Here is a 12,931-nt window from a genome sequence, read left to right on the forward strand (position 1 = left end):
TGATCATCTGCCTTCCACATGTGCCTCTAATAGGGATTGAACCCACAACCTGGGTATGTGTCCTGAGCAGGAATTGGACTCACCACTTCTTGGTGTACAGGATGATGCTCCAACCAACTGAGCTACCCAGCCGCCCTCATTGGTTGATTCTTGTCTGTGCCCCAACTGGGGGTCAAACCTGCAACCTTGGTGTATGGGATGACACTAACCAGCTGAGCTACCCGGCCAGGGCCTATATCTCAATTTTAAAAAACACACAAAATATATTCCTTAGACCTTTGACATTTCTAGCAGGCACAGGGAGCCCTGTAATTGGGACACAGCCCAGGAGGGACATACATGCTCCTGCGCCTTTTGGTGGCGTGCTGGAAGGGCAGGGGAGCAATTTTCTTCATCAAAATGCTTTAGTTGACGTCAGCCATGTTCCTGAGCATTCCTTACAAAGGGGAGCATTTTCCCATGGAACGGGGAGGGAGCAGGGTCCTGCTTTGATTCATGACAGTCCAGAGCAATATCTGGCCACGCAGAGAGGACAGGTGTGGGAGACAGATGGGGAAGGAGGGAACCTCCATGAACACAGACATGCTCTCAGTGCAGAGTGCTGCTGGCACGTAACGTGCTAGGGTCGTTCTCTGACCACCCGCAACCCTCACTTTCCTGGCGTTGCCTGAGTGGCCCTGGGTGCTTCCTGAATGAGAACCCGCATTTGAATTGGCTTTTTTCTTTTAAATAAATCTTTATTGTTCAGATTATTACAGGTGTTCCTCTTTTTTCCCCCCCATAGCTCCCCTCCACCTGATTCCCCACCCCACTCCACCCCATGCCCTTACCCCCCACCTCTGTCTTCATCCATAGGAGTAAAATTTTTGTCCAATCTCTTCCCGCACTCCTCACATCCCCTTCCCCCTGATAATTGTCTGTCCACTCCCTTTCTATGTCCCTGATTCTATTATATTCACCAGTCCATTCTGTTCTTCAGATTTTTTATTCACTTGATTTTTAGATTCACTTGTTGGTAGGTATGTATTTGATGTCATTTTGTTGTTCATAATTTTTATCTTTACCTTTTTCTTCTTCTTCCTCTTCTTAAAGAATACCCTTCAGCATTTCATGTAATCCTGGTTTGGTGGTGATGAACTCCTTTAGCTTTTTCTTGTCTGTGAAGCTCTTTATCTGACCTTCAACTCTGAATGATAGCTTTGCTGGGTAGAGTAATCTTGGTTTTAGGTTCTTGCTGTTCACCACTTTGAATATTTCTTGCCACTCCCTTCTGGCCTGCATAGTTTCTGCCGAGAAATCAGCTGACAGTCGTATGGGTGCTCCCTTGTAGGTAACTAACCGTTTTTCTCTTGCTGCTTTCAAGATTCTCTCTTTGTCTTTTGCCCTTGGAATTTTAATTATGATGTGTCTTGCTGTGGTCCTCTTTGGATTCCTCTTGTATGGGGTTCTGTGCGCTTCCGGGACTTCTAAGTCTATTTCTTTCACCAGGTAGGGAAAGTTTTCTGTCATTATTTCTTCTAATAGGTTTTCAATATTTTGCTCTCTCTCTTCTTCTGGCACCCCAAAAATTTGGATGTTGGTACGCTTAAAGTTGTCCCAGAGGCTCCTTACACTATCTTCATATTTTTGGATTCTTTTTTTCTTTTCGTTTTTCTGGTTGGGTGTTTTTTGTTTCCTCATATTTCAGATCTTTGGTTTGATTCTTGGAGTCCTTTGATCTACAGTTGAGTTTCTGTATATTCTTTATTTCAGACAGTGTATGCTTAATTTCTGACTGGTCCTTTTCCATTTTTTTGGCATTCTCATTAAGGTCCTTGAAGGTCTCACTAAGCTCCTCGGAGGTCTCATCAAGTTTCTCGGCAGATTTTAGAAGATTCTTGAGTAACCTTATAAATGTGGTTCTGAACTCTATGTCGTCCAGTAGTTTGCTTTCCTCCATTTCTTTCATTCGTGACATGTTTCTTTGTCTCTGCATTTTTCTGCTTCCCTGTGTTGATGGAGTGGCTTTGTGTGGTAGGTGACCTATAGGGGCCAGTAGCTCAGCCTCCCCAATTACCTGAGGTGGACGCTCTTGGTACACCCCTTTGTGGGCTGAGTGCAAAGTCTTGGTGTAGTTAAGCCTTGATTGCTATTGGTGCACTGGGAGGAATTGACCTCCAGGCCAATTGGCTGTGAGGACCCGCTGTGTCTATAATGGAAGAACTGCTGCGCTGGAGACACGCTTATGGTGCAGGACTTGTTTCAGTGGGGCTTTGGTGCTCACTGAGTCTGCCTCTTGAATGTGTCACTTATGGATGTGAGGAGTTGAAATCTGGTGTCTCACACTGACCACTAGGTACACTGGCTTCTGGATCTCCAATGGGGTGCAGGTCAGCTACTGCCTGAGGCCACCCAACAGGCGCTACAGCGAGAACTACAGTTTTCTCCTCTTTGCTTGGGGTTTGGAGGTTTTGGAGCTGTCTGACCTGGGCTGCAAGTTTGCTAGGTTAAGCCGCGATAGGGCAGGCCATTCATATGCTAAAGCCACTGCTTGGAACTTGGGTGGGTTTGTAGGTTGTGCAGGGCGGGGTCTCAGGGTGTCACTAGGCTAGGGCGTGGCAAACAGCGATGGCTGCCAGTAAGCCGGCTCTGCGTCTCTGACTGCGTCCCCACGTCCCGTGCCCCAGTGCAGTAAACAATTATTCCTGCGCGCAGCCCTGCAAGTAAGCCACCCTCACTTTCTGACCCGATGGCAGACAGTCCAGCTTCTCCCCGTAGGAGTTTGGGTCCCCCGCATCTCCCCAGAAACTGGAGTTCGGAGTAATCGGGAGCTTGTCTACCTTCGGGTTGAAAAAAGCAGCGCTTCCAGTCGCCCGCCGCCAGCCCAATACGCGTGCCTCTGTGCCTCAGCTTTTCAGCGCTTATGCACCTCTCAGTGCTGTTTTCTCTTTCCTTCTAGTTGTAGAACTTTCACTCAGCCAGCTTTCCCAGGGTTCTGGGTGATAGACGTTTTATCTTTTAGTTGTAGTTTTGAAATTGTTGTGCGAGGCAGCAGTTTAGGTGTTTACCTACGCCACCATCTTGGATCCTTTGAATTGGCTTTGTCCTTTGATGCGACTGTAGACATGTCAGCTTTGTGGGCAGAATCCCAGAACCGTGAACATTGCATATTCCCTCCCAGGAGCCTAGCAGGTCCAGGACCTTGGCTGTACCCCAGCTTTGCCCCATCTGCCACCAGTCTGGGCAGTGACAAGCCATGCATCCCTGCGACGGCTCCTCACTGCAGGACGAGGCCCTCACACCTGTGGCAAGCAGGCATGAGGAAACGTGCAGGAGGGAGTCCTGGCCCCGGAGCTGCAGTGTCTGCATAGCGCCAACGCCACGCCACCTCACCCCAACACCATCAGCCAGCTCTGCCACCTGGCAGGGCTGTGCGAGCTCGGGCCACGCCCTCTGGCCCCGGAGCCCCCCCACCCCTTATCTGTGAAAGGGAGAGAGCAATGACAACCTCGTTGGAGGCAAGGCTTTCACCTGACAAGAGACAAGCATCACCCCACCGGTGTCTGAGCACCCGGCCTTCGGGGCATCAACCTCCTCCTTTGCCTGGTCGCTGAGGCCTTGAGATGCGAGGCTTTCAGGCTCCCTCCTCTGGGGCAGCCGCACTGGCAAGGCAGGGGCCAGGCCCAGGGCTGCTGGGTTCTGGGGAGAGCTGGGTAGACCAAGCCGTGGGAACCAGGCCAAGGGCTGGCCAGCTCCTGGGCTTCCCCCACCCCTGCCACTGGCCACAAAGGGAATGGGGACCGACTCGTGCCCACACATGGGCCTCCAGCTGGCCGGCCCTCTGTGCTTTTCCCTGAGAGAGGCGGTGTCTCCGCCAGGAGCCCTGGCCTTCCCATTTCCATCTAAAGCTTCTTGGACCCCACTTCTGAGAGCAGAACCCTCACAGCTTCTCCCCTAGTGCTGAGGACCAGGAGCCCACCATTTCACAGCAGCGTGGGGAGCAGCTGAGTCGCAGCGCCTGCCCACTCGGGTTCAACTGTTGGCGGCAGCAGGCACCTCAGGGTGAGGACCCAGGATGGGACCAATGATGGACTGAAGAGTGGGCTCCCCCGCCCGCAGGTCCCTGAGGGCAGGCCCAGGCAAGGGGATCCCTGGATTTGTTTTGTAGTTTTATTGGTGTGATCTAATTGATACCAGCACATCCTTTAAAAATAAAGTTATACAAAAAAGTTCATTATAAAAAGCAGTGCCTGTCCATTCCTTCTCCCAGTTTCACTTCCTGGAATCCAGTTTTCGACTCTTCAGTCTTTCTCCTGCTATCTCTTCACTGTTACAAGTAAAAGGCTCACACCACTGAATCTTGTTTAGGAAGATGTGGAAAGAGACTTGTCCTGTTGTTGCTTAAAACCCCAAAGCAGAAGTCAAGAGGCTCCTGCCCACATTCTAGAAAGAACATCACCTCGCCATGCGCCCTCGGTTGAGCCTGGGCCCCTTGGAAGTGGCTCCCCGCCAGCCCCAGCGGTTTGGGGATGGGCACTGCGTTTCCCCTCCCATGAAGCTGGAGGCTAGGGGAACCCCACCCCTTCTTCACAGGCCCTTGTTGAGGGTCCCCTGAATCAGTTCCCCCCCGCCCCCGCCAGAGGGCTGTGAGGAGAAGCGGGCTGGTGAGGGAGAGCGGCATCTGCACCCCCTTAGCCTCCTGCCCCAGGTCAGTCCCCCGCTCCCCTGGCCTGAGGCCCCCTGCAGGCCTTCTCCCCGGCCCGCCCTGAGAGGAGACCCTCTGTCTGCGCTGCGGGGAGGCCCTGCAGAGGTGGAGGTGCAGGGCTCAGAGGCCTGCAGTCTTGGGCGGGGGGCGGGGGGGCCTCCCTCCTCCTCACTCTCCCAGGGCCCCGTTGCTGCTCATGGTGACCATGGGGGGTCTTTTGGTTGCTCCACGATGGTTTAGGATTTGACTTTCTTGGGCCTACTGAGTCGGTTTCCACGCACCCACCTGCTTCTAGAATCCAGATTTTTGTTGATTCCTCTGCTGTTCTCCCCATCGTTATGCCTTCATGATTTCCATTTGCCGTGACGTTAATGGAAGTCTTGGAGAGAGCAAAATGAGATGCATGTGTCCCTTGCCGTCTTTAACCAGGAGTCCCAGTTGGGCCTTGCTCTGAGATACAGTGTGGGGCTGCGTGTCTATGACCCCTGCCCGTGGACTGCGAGGCGGGGCGTGCACAAGAAGGCATGAGGCTGGGTGAGGCACTGCCCGTCTTTGTTAGGACCTCTGTACTCTGCTCTCCTCTGAAAATGGTGAGTTAGTTGGTCAGTACGCTGGGTTTTAGGATTTCTTTTTAGCTTGCTTTGTTGGCTATGGGAGAGTGTCTGCACGGAGGTTTGATTGGCTGTTGGAATCCATGGCCCTGGTCCTTCTTGAGGCTTATTTACCCCAAGTGCCTGACGTGGGACTCAGAGTGGGTCTGTGTGGGGACCTGGACCTCTGCCCGCCCTCACCCCCCCCCCCCCCGCTCCTCCTCCTCCATGTTGGGGGTTCACAGCACAGCCCCCTGTGTGAGGCAGCCTCTGGGCTGCCTGAACAGAAAAGCCCAAGTTAGAACAAACTGCCTTAATTTGGGGACTTAAACAAAAACATTATTTGATTTTACAGAATCCTGAGCCTAAAAACCTCAAAGTTTTTAGCATGTACCCAAACCCCAGCCCTCTCCCAGCAGCCAGCCCAGCACTGGGGTTCCCTGGATTCGGGTTTCTGATCTTTCCTCCTTACATGGAAGTGATGTTTCCCAGGAGAAAGAAGCCAGGCCTGGGGTCCCTGGCTATTTCAACCAGTGGGAGAGGCTGGCCTCTGGGGCCAGGCTGTGAGCACCTGGGCCCAGCACCTGCTGGGGACAGAGACAGACAACTGCAGGAGCCAGGCTGGAAAGAGGAAGCTGGCCTCCTCTGAAGGGTCAGAGTGGGAAAGGTCAGGAATGACAGAGCCTCTCCTCAGAGCCAGACCAGGCCCACTGAGGAGGGTGGGTGCTCATGGGAAACGTGGGTGCCTCCTAGGGCCACACAATAACTGATCTTACGGAGGAGCCGCCCACTCCCCACCCTCTGCCTCCCCCTCTGCCTGATCCTGTGCTCAGAGCTGGCTCTGACCAGCGCTCTCAGTGGCGCTGCATGGGTGGGGCTGACCAGGGCGAGGCCCAGGAAAGGCTGCCCTGCAGCTTCCTTAGGGGAGGGGCCAGAGCTGGTACTGCATAGGCCTCACCCCCCTGCCAGGTCCTGCCTCCACCCACCTGCAGAGCACCTTGGGGGGGGGGGGGCGGGTGGCGAGGAGGGCACTCTCGGCCAGCCTCGAGGGCCCACCTGGATAGCACTCTGCCACTTTTGATTCAGAATTCCTGGGACTTCAATTTTAAGAACTCTGAAGGGTCAGGGTAGGAAGGGCCAGCCAGACCTGAGTGGGGAGAGCAAAGCAGGGAGGAGGAAGGCAGCCAAAGGGACATCAGGAGGCCTGACAGTAAGAAGCCTTGGAAATCCTTGCCAAGTGAAATAAGGGAAACAGACAAAATAACTACACGAGGCCAAATGGTTTGAGCAACTTACAATCAGCTAACAAATTATGCGTTTGACCTTCCCTAATCCAGGACATGTAGGAGCAAATGGCTCACACATTCCAGACAGTCCCGGTGCCTCTTCATGATGATGAAGTTCTTTAAAAATGAGGCTGTCTCCCCAGTCTGTGAGGCAGTCGGGCTGGCTCCTTCTTCTCCTCCTCCCCCTCCTCTAATCCTGGTTTTTCTACCCTCCTCCGTAATGAATCTCACTCGTTAGTGCGGAATAAAGTTCCTCTTTAACATGAAAAAAAAAAAAAAAATGAAACCGCTCAGAAAACAGCTCCTGACCCCTCTATGAGCACATTTTGATGAATCAACATATTGAAGGACGCACCTGAAAAGCTAATAAATATTCTGTAAAGACCCTCCCCTAAGTCCTTCCCTAGGATTCCTCCGACCAAAGAGAGAGAGAGGACAAAGGAGGCTCGGCACACCCTCGCAAGAGCCTTGCATCTTTGCTGTTTTTCTCCTAAACTCTAAGGGACTCCATGAGACTTGTAACCAGGGGAGCAGTGGGCATGGCAGCTTGACCCAGGCTCACCCCCTGAACCTGTCTCCAAGGCCCCCTTTTCTCTGACTTTCTCCTGCAGCTGCTTCTGCCTTAAACCCTTCCTTGTTTCACTGCCCATAAATATACTCTCAAAATCACCTGGGCTCGTGTTGTGAGATCTTTCCTGCACGAGGTCAAAAACCCACACCCTACTGGTGGGCCCAAGGCAGACCCACTCTGGGCCCGCACTCTGTCCAGTAACAATTCAGGCAAAGTCCCAGCCTCTGCTGGGAACTCTGGAGTGTAAATTACCCTTGGGAGTTCATCCAACCCCAAAGCGGGGAGCTGAGCTTTCCTCACTAGCAATGACCTGTGGCTACAGGGCACGCCGGAGGAGGGACATATGTCACCAGAGCCGAGGGGTGAGGAGCTCTCAGGTACAGCCCTCAGAAGAAGGGGTGCGCAGGCCTGACGAACGGGTGCTACAGGACCTGGGCAGAGCACCAAAATGCCAGTGCATTTAGCAAGTTATTGGAATGAAATTCCCCAAAAGACGAGTGGCGCTCAGTGAGGCACAGAATTGCAGAATGGGAAGGAAGGTCAACAGTCTTCATAGGCAGACTCCCAGCTTCTGCTCCACCCTCCCTGTGGATAAGGAGGCTCCCCTCCTCGGCAAAGGTTTAACAGCCAACTTGGCCATCCTCTCTCCCCACCCCCCAGGGTCCTGTCTGACCCATCAGCTGACTCGCAAGCTGCTAGAGAGCCTTCGATGACTGCTGTGACCCTAGTCTTACCTCGCCAGCTCCCCCTCCCCTGCTTCCAGGAGACTTTCAGGAAAGAGATGACCTGTATGAAGAATTTCTAGTGACTCTAGCCACTGCCTCTTCTCCATGCTCACAGGTTTTAGAATTGACCAGTGTAGGGTTTCAGAACAAGCCACCCAAGATGTGCCTCAGCAATATGCAGTGAGCAAAAAGCAACCGAGACCCTGTGGGTTCAAAATACATTTCTGCCACCCTCTCCTAAACTATCTAGAAGAATTTAAATTAAGGGTCTGGCACATGACAAGAATCATCCCCAGGAATGACTTCACCCAGCTCCATGCAGGGCCAACTGGTGAGGGAGCAGGTGCTCTCCCTGCTGTGGCTTTCTGCAGCCTCGAGTTGCCTCACCTCATCCCACGGCACCTCTGGCTCAGAATGTCACATACCCCGCAGCTTCACTTCCTGTCTCTGAGCCTCTGGTGCATGTGGGGTTCCAGTACATATATGTGTGTGTAAGCAAATGTGGTCACTTTCTCTTCCTAATCTGTCTCATGTCTACTTGATTATCAGACCAGGTGAGAGAACCTTGAAGGAACGTTTCTTATCCCTCAGCCCCAAGCCAGCAATGGGCGTAAAGTCCTGAGGCTGCTAGAATTTGCCTTTCCCGTTTCTGTATCTGGATATTTGTCCTCCCTCAGTGCCCCCTGCAGCCTGAAGGCTCCGGTCACTGGCTGCCCCGCCCAGAGTCTCTCCGGTGCAGGTGCCGGGTAGAGAAGGAGCAGAACTGACGTCACAGGGAGACGCAGTGACACAAAGTGGGAAGATCGAGCTTTGTCTTTGCCTAGGTTCCTGGAAGACTGCGTCTGATGCAAACACTTAGATGCTAACACTCTGGGGGCAAGAAGTCCCAGGGAAGCCTGGGTGAGGCAGGCGGGGAGGCAGGGAGGCCTGGGAGGCATGGCGCTGCAGTAAGCCATGTGAGATGTCCTCAGAGGATTGGTGTGAGCGGCAGGTGTCAGGAAGCCTGCCATGGGGAGGCAGGGGGAGAATGGCCACTGAGCCTCAGCCCCATGGCTGTGTGCAGAGCGGCCTCGCGGGGCCTCCCCCTCCCCACCCACCCCACCCCCCATGCACTGGTGTGCGGCACCCCCAGGCCCAGCAGGCACTGGGAGAGCTGAATCCCAAGGTCATAGTGCACATCTTGGACGTTGTACCATTGTCTGTGGGGCCAGCTAGCCACCCGTCTAGAACGTGAGAAAATTAAATTTTGCTGTTTAAACCACCCAGTCTGTGGTACTTTGTCATGGTAGTCCTAGAAAACTAGTACAGAGAACAACCCCTTTATTCTCTTCTTTCTGAGCAATTCCGTCCAATTGGAAGGATTTTCATGAAGGATGTGGCAGGAAACCCTTGATTGTCCCTTGCCTACAGGCTTAGTTCTGCCTGCATTTTTTTGCTTAGCGGGTTCTCAGTTTTATAGCTTACCTGTTGAGGATGAGAAGCGTTTGCCACTTCCAACCCTGCAATGTCCTGAATTTCTATACTTTCTATTCCCTTCCATTCCTGCTTATAATAAGTTAGTCCATTACTTCCTGAGTACTTCTGTTACTTGAAGTATCTTGTCATATTCAGCCAACCGTGACCAACACATGCTATTAGCATTTTGTTTTCTAGTCTCTTCCGCTGGAGCTACAAGCTTACTAGGTTTATGATCTACCTTCTAAGTTACTATAGGCAACAATTTTGACAAATGTACCAACATAATGTTGGTACAAATGTACCAACGTAAATCAGTTTTCTTGCCTTGTGATCCTCAAGTCAATGTCACAAAACTCAGGGTTTTGTTAAGACACACTCTATCTCTCAGCTTCGATTTCTGTATCAATCAAGGCATGCTAGATTATGTCAAAATCTAATGACATAGAATGACAAGGTTTATTTCTGGCTTATGCTGTAAGTCTGTGGCCAGTTGCTGGGGCACCTGCACGTCACACCTTCTCACTCCAGGGGTCAGGTTGATGGAGCAGTCATGCCGGACTGAAAGCAGAGGTGGTGTTGTGGAGAGTGACATATTGGCAATTAGATGTTCTGGCCCTGAGGTGACACACATCAAAACTGATTGGCCAGAACTAGTCATGTACTTGTCTACCTAACCGCAAGGGGCCGGGAAACAAGCAGGTGCCCTGCAGGTGGGCAGCAGGAAATACTCAGTCCAGGGCATAAGCCAACTGCATGTGAACTAGGTAATCAGATAATCACATATATTCCAGGTCTGGTTAATAGAGCTCCAACTTTACTAGAGTTGCAGCCCCTCGTAAACCCATTTCCAGACTTAAGAGGCCCATAACCAGCACAAGCCCACACTATGCACATTTCTCCTAGTCTCCACCAAGGTACCTGTGGCGACTTTGCCCAGTAACTGTGCCACGTAAAGAGGGAACTCCCAAATTGTTACAATTGACCCTGGCTCTGAGATAAAACGAATCTCTTAATACTCAGACCACCAACTGGGTCTACCAATCAGGGCCTTAAGAGCATCAGGTGGGTGTTGGGGGCGGGGGGGAAAGAGCATCAGGTGATAACTGAAGCTTTAAAAAAGTAAACAGCATGCCCCATGAAGCCTGTCATCAGGATCGTTTCCCAGCTTCTATGCATAGGTGCAGCAGAGGGCCGAAATGCCCAGGAACTGCCCCTGGCTGAAAGGGGCTTCTACTGTAAGCATGCAATAGAAAACACCAAGTAGAAGCTCTTGGCACACCCCTCCTGGCCATGGGAGGAAAGGAAAAGAAGCTAACTCCTGACTCCTAAGGTTTGAGGTTGGAGTACTGCTTGCCTTGTCCTGTGCCTGCACTTGAGCAATTGCTCCCACCTAGCATTAAGGGTGTGCACAGCGCCAGGAGGAGAGTCAGCGAGAAGCCAGCATAAGACCCGGATGAAGGGGGCAGAGCTGGTGGTACCTGGCATGGCCAATTACAGGCACCAAATCCAGAGCACATACACTTTTGTGTGGAGAAAGTGCGACCTGGTCAAGGGCAAGTAGGAGTGACTTCACAAAGTTAAAAAAAAATCTAGCAGCCCCTTTCCAGGCTCTTCTTGCTGTCTCCTTTGCTCCCGGAATCATGGCCTCTGGTGTGGCTGTCTCTGATGGTCATCGAAGTGTTCAATGACATGAAGGTGCAAGTCCTCGACACCAGAGGAGGGGAAGAAGCGCAAGAAGGCGGTGCTCTCCTGCCCGAGAGAAGACAAGAACATCATCCTGGAAGAGGGCAAGGAGATCCTGGGGGGTGATGTGGGCCAGACAGGACACGACCCCTCCGCCACCTCTAGATGCTGCCGCACAAAGACTGCTGCTGCGCCCTGTATGACGCAACCTATGAAGCCGAGGAGAGCAAGGGGACCTGGTGTTTATCTTCAAGGGCCCCAAGTCTGCACCCCTTAAGAGCAAAATGAGCTATGCCAGCTCCAAGGATGCCACCAAGGAGAAGCTTACGGGAATCAAGCATGAATTACAAGCAAACTGCTCCGAGGAGGTCAAGGACTGCCGCCCTCTGGCAGAGAAGCTAGGGGCAGTGCTGTGATCTCCCTGGAGGGCAAGCTTTGTGAGCCCCTCCAGCCCCCTGCCTGGAGCACCTGCCTGTCGGGGAGGGGGTTTGCAGGCTGCCCCCCTTCTGCCAGACCCGAGGGCTGCGGAGATCCCAGTGGGGGGAGGGCAATTCCTTCACCCAGTTGTCAAAGAGCCCCCCACCCCCTGAAGCTTCCTTCTCCCTCCACCCCTGACCGTTCTGGCCTTCCCAAATAGCTTCTATCTTCTGATTCCTCTTGGGTTGAAACAGATAAAGTCTCCCCACCCCAGGCACCCCAGTTTTGGAAAGGACCTGTAATTTTTTTAATGACACCCCTACTTGCAACCTGTTCCTCCCCTTTCCCGTGCTGGAACTTCTAACCGTGATAGTGACCCTGTGCGTGTCTGTTTAGTTCTGTGTATAAATGGAATGCTGTGAAGATAACCCCTCCCCACGCTGCCTGGTTCCCCTCCTCTTTCCCACCTGCTCACGGCCACTCATGGAAGCAGGACCAGGAAGGAGCTCCTAATTAAAAAAAAGAAAGGAAGAAAAAGAACAATAAAAAGCCTCACTTAATTAAAAATAAATCTAGAAGGACAAGGGGAGGCAGAGTCTTCTCAGGAAATGAGTCCATCCTCCTGTAACTAGAAAAGCACTTTATTTAATCCGATAGATGACAATGCCTTATCAAACTGTCTCATTTTTTCCAACTTGTATTCATTGTGAACATATAAAACTTTTGAGATATAAAAGAAATAGTTATGTCTGGATTCATCTACTTTATTTGGTTAAATGGCGTATTTTATAAAGCAATATTTCAATCTTCAAATGTTTCTTTTTTCATCCCACATTTTCTGAAACAACCCCAGTGTCTTCATCACCCTGAAGCTTCCTGTTGAGTCATCCAACAGTTTTTTTAAACTCATTTTTTTAGAAGAAGAAAAACTAAAAAGCCTTGAGAATTTCAGTTCCCTGCTTACCATTAAAAAGGTCGCAAGGAAATAAGTTTTCAGATGGTACACTTATCGGAGGTGCAAATGGGGACCCACTTGACCACTCTGTGGAGGTGTGAGGCTGGTGTAACACCCAGGGAATACCCAAAGTACACTCCACCAAAGGGTGGGAAAAGCAAATGACCGGTGACCGACTTGTGACATTGTCACAACAGATTAGGTTACAGACAAAGAATCTAAAAGCGCTCCTTAGGTTAAAGAAAAAGATTTGATAAATTAAAAGAAACGTCAACAGAATGCAATGTGTGACTCAAACCAACATTTGGAGACAATCAAGGAAATTTGATCCCTGACGATATTAGGTGTTTTGTGTTTTTTAAAAAAGATTGTTCTTTGAAAGGATAAACAAGATTGATGAACCATTAACCAGACTCATCAAGAAACAAAGAGAGAGGACCCACATAAGTAAAATAAAAAACAAAAGTGGAGAAGCAACCACTGACAACACAGAAATATAAAGGATTATAAGAAAATAACTATGAACAACTATATGCCAACAAGATAGACAATGTGGATAAAA

The 12,931-nt window shown here is 51.2% G+C and overlaps 1 pseudogene across 1 annotated transcript; it reads left to right on the plus strand.

Annotated features, from left to right (window-relative positions):
- Window positions 1-10,954: 10,954 nt before the first annotated feature.
- LOC308233529 (cofilin-1-like) lies at window positions 10,955-12,534 on the plus strand (annotated as a pseudogene). The gene is made up of 2 exons: window positions 10,955-11,434; window positions 12,389-12,534. The product of its transcript is annotated as a cofilin-1-like (transcript).
- Window positions 12,535-12,931: the final 397 nt, after the last annotated feature.

The sequence above is a fragment of the Plecotus auritus genome, assembly GCF_963455305.1.
Source record: "Plecotus auritus genome assembly, chromosome: 9".
NCBI lineage: Eukaryota > Metazoa > Chordata > Mammalia > Chiroptera > Vespertilionidae > Plecotus > Plecotus auritus.